The sequence below is a fragment of the Triticum urartu genome, chromosome 6A, assembly GCF_056163025.1.
Source record: "Triticum urartu cultivar PI428250 chromosome 6A, HENAU_Tu73, whole genome shotgun sequence".
NCBI classification, from domain to species: Eukaryota; Viridiplantae; Streptophyta; class Magnoliopsida; order Poales; family Poaceae; genus Triticum; species Triticum urartu.
The window spans coordinates 375,491,635-375,500,044 of NC_141878.1; the positions used below are offsets into that span (position 1 = coordinate 375,491,635).

At 50.6% G+C, this 8,410-nt stretch overlaps 1 long non-coding RNA gene across 8 annotated transcripts; it reads right to left on the reverse strand.

Moving 5' to 3' along the window:
• Positions 1 to 489: 489 nt before the first annotated feature.
• On the reverse strand, positions 490 to 5,077 carry LOC125512737 (uncharacterized). Of its 8 annotated transcripts, XR_007285512.2 has the most exons (7): positions 3,129 to 5,076; positions 2,990 to 3,048; positions 2,819 to 2,886; positions 2,155 to 2,185; positions 1,963 to 2,047; positions 1,507 to 1,659; positions 584 to 934 (listed from the first exon to the last, which is right to left on the reverse strand). It is a non-coding gene; the product is annotated as an uncharacterized LOC125512737 (long non-coding RNA). The 8 variants fall into 8 exon arrangements; XR_015608262.1 differs by adding an exon at positions 1,131 to 1,237 and having other exon boundaries at positions 490 to 934; positions 1,963 to 2,886; positions 3,129 to 5,077; XR_007285516.2 differs by having other exon boundaries at positions 2,141 to 2,886; positions 3,129 to 5,077.
• Between the last annotated feature and the right edge of the window lie 3,333 nt (positions 5,078 to 8,410).

Sequence of the window (8,410 nt, forward strand, 5' to 3'; positions counted from 1 at the left end):
GGTCTATACTTCATCATACGAAGTTCCAACCGCTATTCAAGGTGGTGTGTACGGAATTAGAGCGAGTGGCCATGGAGGGTTTTCTCCAGCATAACCTCCGTATCGGCCCATCACCTCCTTCGACATAGTCATAGTGACGGTGCTATTTAACTCTACTGGTGCTGATATGTATTGTTCGTGTTTGACAATGTGCATCCTAACTATGCAGAGGCCAAGTGTTACTCATCATGATTTGTATCCTCTTCATACTACGTTATGAGTTAATAAAAACGTCCTTTATCGAAAAAGTTCCAAATTCTCAATGTCCCTGAGAGTATGCTCTGTTGTGTGGCACTGGTTCACTGAGATCAGAGTATTCTGTAAATTACCTGTTTCCACCGTGCTTGAGTTCATGTGTGCTTATTGTTGGTACTAGATGACTCGTTGCGCCAATGGCGCAAAGGCCGAGAGGGAGCCAAGTAGTGTGAGAATATTTAGACACCCAAGTCGAAAACCAAATGTGGCCAACATTCCCGCATCCTCTGCTTGGAAGCCGCCTTTTCTCACCGGATGTAATATAGATACATAATTCTTCAAGAGCAAATTTCAGAGAATATAAAGCATGGAAGGCTTTAAGTTGTACTATTGAGACCATACCACCATATCTTCATTTAGTTTCTTTGGAAATCTGAAGGTCTAAGAGGACGATACATGTGAGAAGCTGTGAATCCACAACAAAAAACTAAACTAACTTCCAAACAAACATTTCAAGTTTGGAAGCCACAAAGAAGCAGCCAAGATCTCTCGTCGTAGTGCAGATTCAAGAAAATGGGCCGAATGACCATCACAACAACATGTAGAAGCAGCAAAAATATAGGCTTGGTGTGTAACTGATCATGAAAGATAGCCTGGTCAGTTTCTCCATTGTTGGCTTATACTGAGCAAGAAGATCAGCCTGCAGAGAAGAAAAATGAAGGACTGCTTTATTCTGCGGTACATCCACAATAGTACAGACAATAAAGTAGTTAAATGTGCGCTAAGATGTAAGACCTTTTAGATCACTATTTTAGTGACCTAAAAGGTAAGCAGTGATCTAAAAGATCTTGTATTAGTTTGAAAAGGGAGTACTTAATAAGACTGTAAGTCAGTACATCAAAGTAATGCCGGCTTCCCATTGATTTGATCAAACCAATATGACAAAGGGAAGGTGAAACTTCAGAAGACCATATAAATTGACTGCGATGTCTTAATTAAAACTCTGAAATGAAGTAATAAACATTAAGTCTGAATGTTGTCACTAAAAAAGCATAAAAAAGGCAGACCAGCCAGCGGTGTATCATAATTAGTGGTTCATCATGGGCAAACCAGGCAGCAGTAGCCTAATAACTTAGACGGAAAAAATGCAAGAAGTCAAAGCACAAGGTGGGAAATAGGACCGAGCATTGACAGGTAACCAAATAATGAAGGAATATCCCCAGAGGATGCAAGAGGTGAGAGAGGAGCACCTAGCAGAGGTTTGTGGACTACCTCTTTATGCCACACCATATCCACATCCCTAGCACTTGACGTACTTGCTGCTATTGTCGTCTCTACCTTATTTCCTCCATTGCCGGTTCGTGGACTACCCCTTCAGGACACGCCGAATACATATCCTCTCCTTCACCAGCTGGTAGTCTCGCCCTTGTATATGGTGTTAAATTGCCATTGTAATAAAGCCCATTATATGGTGTATCAGTTGCATGGATGCACAAGGAAAGATAAACCAGTGAAGGAATTTAAAAGGATCTAACAGCATTTATAGGTTTTTATCATTTTAAAGACAACAGGCTGTAAAGCATGGCAATGTTAAAATAACCAAAAGCAAGGCATGAACAAATCAGTGAAGGGACTATAAGCTGCAGGAATAGACGTACCATTGGAAAATAACACAAATCATGCAAGTATCCACTATTTCAAAATAGCTTCAATATCACTGGAAAATACCTGTGGTCGCTTGAATTGCCCAAAGGTGAATGCCACTCAAGATACAAGAGCTCTGAATCAACCGATCATTGCATAATCCAGTTCACTGTACACAATCCATTGACAAAAAGAGTCACTACTTTCCTACCGAGATTTCTCACGAAGTAATGTATCTGTCATTTTTAGATGGTACTTTTACATGTAGTATCTTACTCTAATACTGCATGGTTGACCTGCTTCCTTTCTGTAAATACACAATTGCACTATTAGTGGTTGCACTGGCTGATATATGTCATTTTCCTGTAACCCCTAAAGACAGAATCGGTGATCGGTGCATACAAATCTTGGTCCAAGCAATGCAAAATCATGATTATGGTCTGTTCTGCATACATATATAGTGCATGCTACTGATATTTATCACAGTGTCTGCACCTATTTCTTTCAAGTATTTTTCTTGTCTTACTATACTACTGCATACATATACAATGCTTACTACTGATATTTATCACAGTGGCTGTACCTATTTCTTTCAAGTAATTTTCTTGTCATACAAAATCTACAGGTCTGAGTAACCTCCTCGACAGCTTGAGTGTACTGAACCTGAATATATACTTGTGATTTAGCGCTGACTTCACTACGTATTTGATTCGGTTCATCATCAAGAATTCGGTTGCCACCATACGCAGCAGTCGGACAATCACCACATATGACTATGATTAGCTTTAACAATGGGACAAATAGTTTAATTAGTTGTCAGCTTAGCAAGAATCTTGCCAATCCATGGCATTCATCTCCTAAGACACATCAAACAGTTGTGAAGAAGCAGTTACATCAGGGTGGGGATTGGAACAAGAGCTGAGAGAGATGAGGAACATACCTAGCAGAAATCCAATCTCGGTCCCTTTTTTTCTCATCGTTGATTACCACCTTTGCCATTAGGAACACCTACAAAATATGTGTTTTCAACTCCTTAATATCCCATGAGAAAATAGCAGAAATCAAAAGGCAATGAAACTGGACCTAAATAGATTGTTCAGAGAGAGATCACCTTGTTCTTCACCAAGCTCTTCCTCAAGATTCACCCACTTCTCTTTTTTTTTCTCAGATCTGCACACATATGTTTAGAAAAACCATGAATCAAGGAGTAAAAATTGGGGAGGAAGATGAATTGGCCGAAGATGGGCAACCTAGACTGGGGACATGTGACGACGGCCGGCACCGCCTGGAACTCTGACCTCGCTGCTCCTTCCCTCATGCCCATCGCCCAAATCCTCCCCTGCTCCACGCCGCCACAGCACGATCCACGATGGCTTTGGGGAGCTCCCCCTCCGCCTCAGTCATGGCCTCCGCTGAAGCAGGATTTGGCCTTGGACCCCCTTCCCATTGGCTCCCTACGCTGCTGCTGGTGGTGACTGGTGAGGCGCGCGGAAGGACGGCGTGCGGGGGCGAGGGCGCAGCGATGACTGCTCCCGCGGCGGGAAGGGAGAAGGAGACGTAGCAGGAGCAGAAGCTCGGAGGCGGTGGGTTGGAAAGAAAGAAGACGAGGCGACGGGGACGGCGACCGGCGCCAGATCCGACTGGATCGAGAACCTGGCGGCGCCCACGCTGCTGCACCTCGACCACCGCGGAAGAGGCCGGGAGAGAAGGCGGCGGCGGAGCCGCACCTCCCTCTCCTCTTTCCTCTCTTTCACCCTCCCTTCCTTACTTCTTCTCCCTCTCATCTTCTCTCTCTCTCTGGAGAAGGGGAGATGCGGTTTAGGTCACTGGCATCGCTACTTTTGTCTCTCGCTACAGCTGCTCGCTCGCTCTCTTTTCTCTCTCTTTTTTTGAGAAGCGCTCTCTTTTCTCTCTCGGTCGCTTCTCTGCTCGCGGCGCGCGCGGGACGCAACGCTTGCTTCGCCGGCACTATTCATAGCGACACGTGGACGGCGCGAGCCTGCCTAGCACCCCCTTCATCCTTTGTATGTTCAATTCCAGGCATCACCTGCACCCAATTAGACCCTGAACAACAAGAGCATTTGCTAGACATACTAAAAAATTCTACAGCGTAGCTCTTATAATTTATGAGAAATCAATACATTAGGCTGTTAAAAATGAACTGTTCTACAGAATAGTATGCTTTTGCACTCAAAATCATACCCCTTCTCAACCTAGCCTTTTGAATCATAGTACTCAACTATATGCAGCTGGATTAATACTGAATCGTTTTCTGGTGACGTGTGACTATCTTAAATCACAAGTATTTATGTGACGCTGTGAAGAATAAGCTCTTTGGAAGAAGCGTGCCATATCCTTTTATATAAAAATGGATACACCATCTTAACCTTGCCCTTAGACTTAGAGTCATCGGACTGAACTACAGGCAAACTTGATTCTTCAAAAACTCTGATTATTTTTTAACTCTGAATCTTCTCCTGACAGTCTCAATGTTATCGTCAGCTCTTCCTTGCAGTTGATCAACAAAAGAAGACAATGTAAGAAGAAATGAAGAGATCATGTCACATACCGGCCGGCCTACCGGCCGTGCGAAGGTCTACGAGTTGAGTGATGGTCACACGACCATGGATCTTCTTAGATGATCCATATAGGCTTGATTCAATCAAAGATGCAGCTGGGCGTTGACTTGCAGCGGCCAGTGAACCGGAGCGAGCAGAGGAGCCGACTGACTGTTGGGCATGGGAGGCTAGTGGGGGTCGTGGCCTGGTCCAGCCGGAGACCTGCAGGGCAGATGCGTGCAGCCGAGCGGCGGCTTGAGCTCTTGCAGGGCGTCCAAGATCCAATCGGGCGGCAGCGTTCCCTGCTGAACCACTGGTTGGCGGCAGCGTGATCCAATCGGGACGGTGGCGGAGATCTCTTGTAGGAGGGGGAGTCTGCGGAATATGCACAGGCACATGCGGCGGTGCAAAGAGAGCATCGGGGAGGCTACAGCAAGGCGTCGGTGGGAACCGCTGGCAACGACCTTTGCAGATTCGTGAGAAGATGAGGCCTGCGGAGGCCGCGGCTGGTCAGACGACGTCGCCGGGGAGCAGCACCGCGGGAGGAGGAGGGGTCAGATGGCGGCGACGGATGAGAACCCTAGTTTTTTTTTTTGAACTTGATGAGAACCCTAGCTTGGTCAGGGGATGAGCAGGGAGACCAAGCGTGGGGGCGTTATAGCTGGCGGGCCAGCCAACCAGGCCGACCCGCGAGCACGCCCGGCACGGCCCACCATGGCCAGGCATTCTTCCTATCCTCTACATTACATTGGAAAATATTAAACAAGACCCGATAGAACAAGAATCCTCTGATATGAAATAAAGGACATCTAATGTTTGCTGCCAACGAATCGTTGAGTCAGCTCCTGTAACAAACTGTAAACTCTTCTTCTATTCATAAAAAAGATCCTATGGCTTGTTTATTCCTGTGATTTTTCTATCATATGGACCAAAGAAAGTCTTAGAAATTTCTTAACTAGCATACAAGGGAAGCGTTTCAAGTAATAGTATGGACCTTGGTGAAATATGTTGACATCTCGAAACAGGCTTTTGCCCCTCTTTATAGATAAAGGTATAAACGATCGGACTGATACATAATGATGAGGAGACCCTCGTACAAGCAGGTCGGAACGAAAAATAAAAAGGCATCGGGCAGTGGCACAAGTGCCACTGTCGGATTTCGGGTTCCGGCAAAACCCTTAAGGTTCGAACACTAGGGTGCGTGCGAAGATCTCTCCCTCACCGATCACGCCCTCAAGCACTTCACGATCTCAAAGGCTAGCTCGACGAACTCGCAACACAAGGGACACAAGATTTATACTGGTTCGGGCCACCGTTGTGGTGTAATACCCTACTCCAGTGTGGTGTGGTGGATTGCCTCTCGGACTGAGTATGAACAGTACAAGGGGAAGAACAACCTCCTGAGGAGAGGTGTTCTTGTGCTTGGTGGATGTGAGGATGGGTTGGATCTAGTCCAAGTTGAGATGGCTTAGGTTCTCTCCTCTCCTACTGTGGTGTCTAATCCTATTTATAGAGGCCCTGGTCCTCTCCCCAAATATTGAGCGGGAAGGGAGCCAACAGCCAATTTGGAAGGGGACAACTAGTACACGTTATCCTGACAAAACCAATCTTCGCCTGCCAAAGGCTCTGGTGGTGACGCCGCCTTGGGCTCCACGGTGACCTCCATATTGTCGTTCTGCTGGTCTTGGTCTCGTTGCACCGATATGGAAACCTTTGCTTGACGCCTCGGTACTCTTCGTCTGCGCTTGACGCCTCGGTACTCTTCGTCTGCGCTTGCCTCCTTAGCACCAAAGAGGAATCAAGGACACTGTGCGCTCTGGCACCCGCCTAGCGCCCGCCTGGTCTCGATCGTCATGGCTCATGTCATTGGAACCTCGCGAGGTTTGCCTGGCCTTGATCTCTCCGCCCCTCGCGAGCCAGCCTGGTGAGGCCGCTCCTGAGGAGGTCTTGTGTCGTCCGCCTCGCGAGGGTCTTGAATGCTTGTTGGTGAAGATGGGCCGTATGGGCCCGCTTGCAGAGCCACGCCTTGGGCCGCAGGCAGGCAAGTCTGGAGACTCCCGTTCCTAGAACGCCGACAGTAGCCCCGGGCCCAAGGCGCGCTTGGGCTTGGCTTCGAGGCGAAACCATGGGGTAAGTGCGGAGCGCCGCGGGTCCCAATAGCCTGTGGCCTTGGTCGACGCGTGGTGGTTGATTGGACGTGGGCGTCTCCGCTTCCCCATGTTATCTCGGCAACTGCCCGACTGTCAAAAAGGCTGGCGCAGACAGCGCTTGCCTTCACTGCTTCCTTTCGCCTTGCTCCAGATCCCCTTTCTTGCTCCCTGCTTCTGAAATCTCCAGATCTACTCCCATCCCCTTCCGCATTAGCGACCAATGGCGCCTCGGAGGGTCAAGCCTGCCTCGTCGCCGGCTTGGTACGAGCCAGCTCTCGACGCGCCCAATGTCTCGGAGAAGAACCTCGCCGCCACGCGCTTGCTGACGGCGGGGGAAATCGACAAGAAGGGGAAGACTGGGCTCCGGGCCGGCTCCGACGTGCCGGAGCCCAAGGGAAGCACCTTCTTCCCCTTCTTTGTGAGCAGCATCGTCACGGGGCTGGTTCCCCCCTTTCTGACTTCTTCTACGAGGTCCTTGAGCACTACGGGCTGCAGGCGCTGCATCTTCATCCCAACTCTATCCTTCTCTTGTCGATCTTCGCCTACTACTGCGAGGCGTACCTCGGCGTGATGCCGTCCGTGGCTCTGCTGCGCTACTTCTTCTTCCTCCGCATCAACGATGGCCATACCTCCGGGTGTGCCAATTTCATCACGGCCGGCAAGGCCAACTCAATCTCAAAGACTGGGAAGAAGGCCGACGGCTTCCGGAGCAAGTGGGCCATGATGGATGCCAAGTGCGTCCACCCACGCTTGACGCTGCCGATGGAGATGCCCCAGTCCGACAAGGGGTGGTCTCGCGCGAAGCTCTCTGATGAGCGGTCAACGTTGGGGCTGGAGCAGATGAACGCCAACCTGAAGCCAGGCAACGCGAAGGTGGCAAAGGTGACATGGGCCATGCTCCTAAGGGAATTCCTGATGCTGCACGTAGCCCCGCATCAGGCGCGTATGCGCCCCTTGTGGGAGCTTGGGAACGAAGAGGACAAGGTTCGCCTAATCCCAAAAGCCTTGTCCGATGATGAGCTGGCTGTGGCTCTCCACCTCCTGGTCGGGGACGACCAGGAGTACCCGCCGAATGCCTTCACTCCCTTGTTCCGCCGCAAGGACGGGGCACTGGTCATGGCCGCCAGGCCGACCTTTGACGGGCGCGGGCTGGTGCCGCCAACGCCCACCGGGGCCCCTACGACGCCGACGTCGGTGGAGCTGTCTTTTGGTGAGTCCCGCGGGGAGGAAGAGGAGGAGGAGGAAGACTCGGGGATAACCCCCGAAGGGACGGGGGAGGCCTCCCCCCTGAGCAAAGCTGACATCCTCCGCACCCTTCCTGACGGTGACGAGGCTGACGCCCACCAGGAGAAGGGAGAGCCGCCCGTGATCCCGACGAGGGACCGATCGGCGCTGATCTCCCGAGATGCTGCTTCTGCTCCGGCGCCGCCTGGAGCCGCTTCCGGCCCAGCTGCTGCTCCTGATTCTGCTCCTAGAGCTGGCGCACCCGCACCTCGGATCGCGAAGCTCTCCGGCTTCAGGATCCTGAAGCAGAGGGACTACGCCGCGGCGGATCAGTAAGTGTTCTCGTTCTACCTTGTTCTTGCTGCTAATGCTTGTTTCTGACTCTTCTTCCTTGTTGTGTAACTAGGCCGACACCTGCGGCGAAGAGGAGAAGGGAGAGCGAGGTGGTGGTGCTTGAGCCCAGGTCGCCTCCTGCGGCCGCGCCCCTCTCCATGAGCAAAGGTGGGGACGGTGCTCGTGCATGTCCAGTCCGATCATCCTCGCGAGGTTGGGTGGAGCATCCTCGGGAGAGGTCAGCCCCCCCGGCCCCGCTGACTCGGG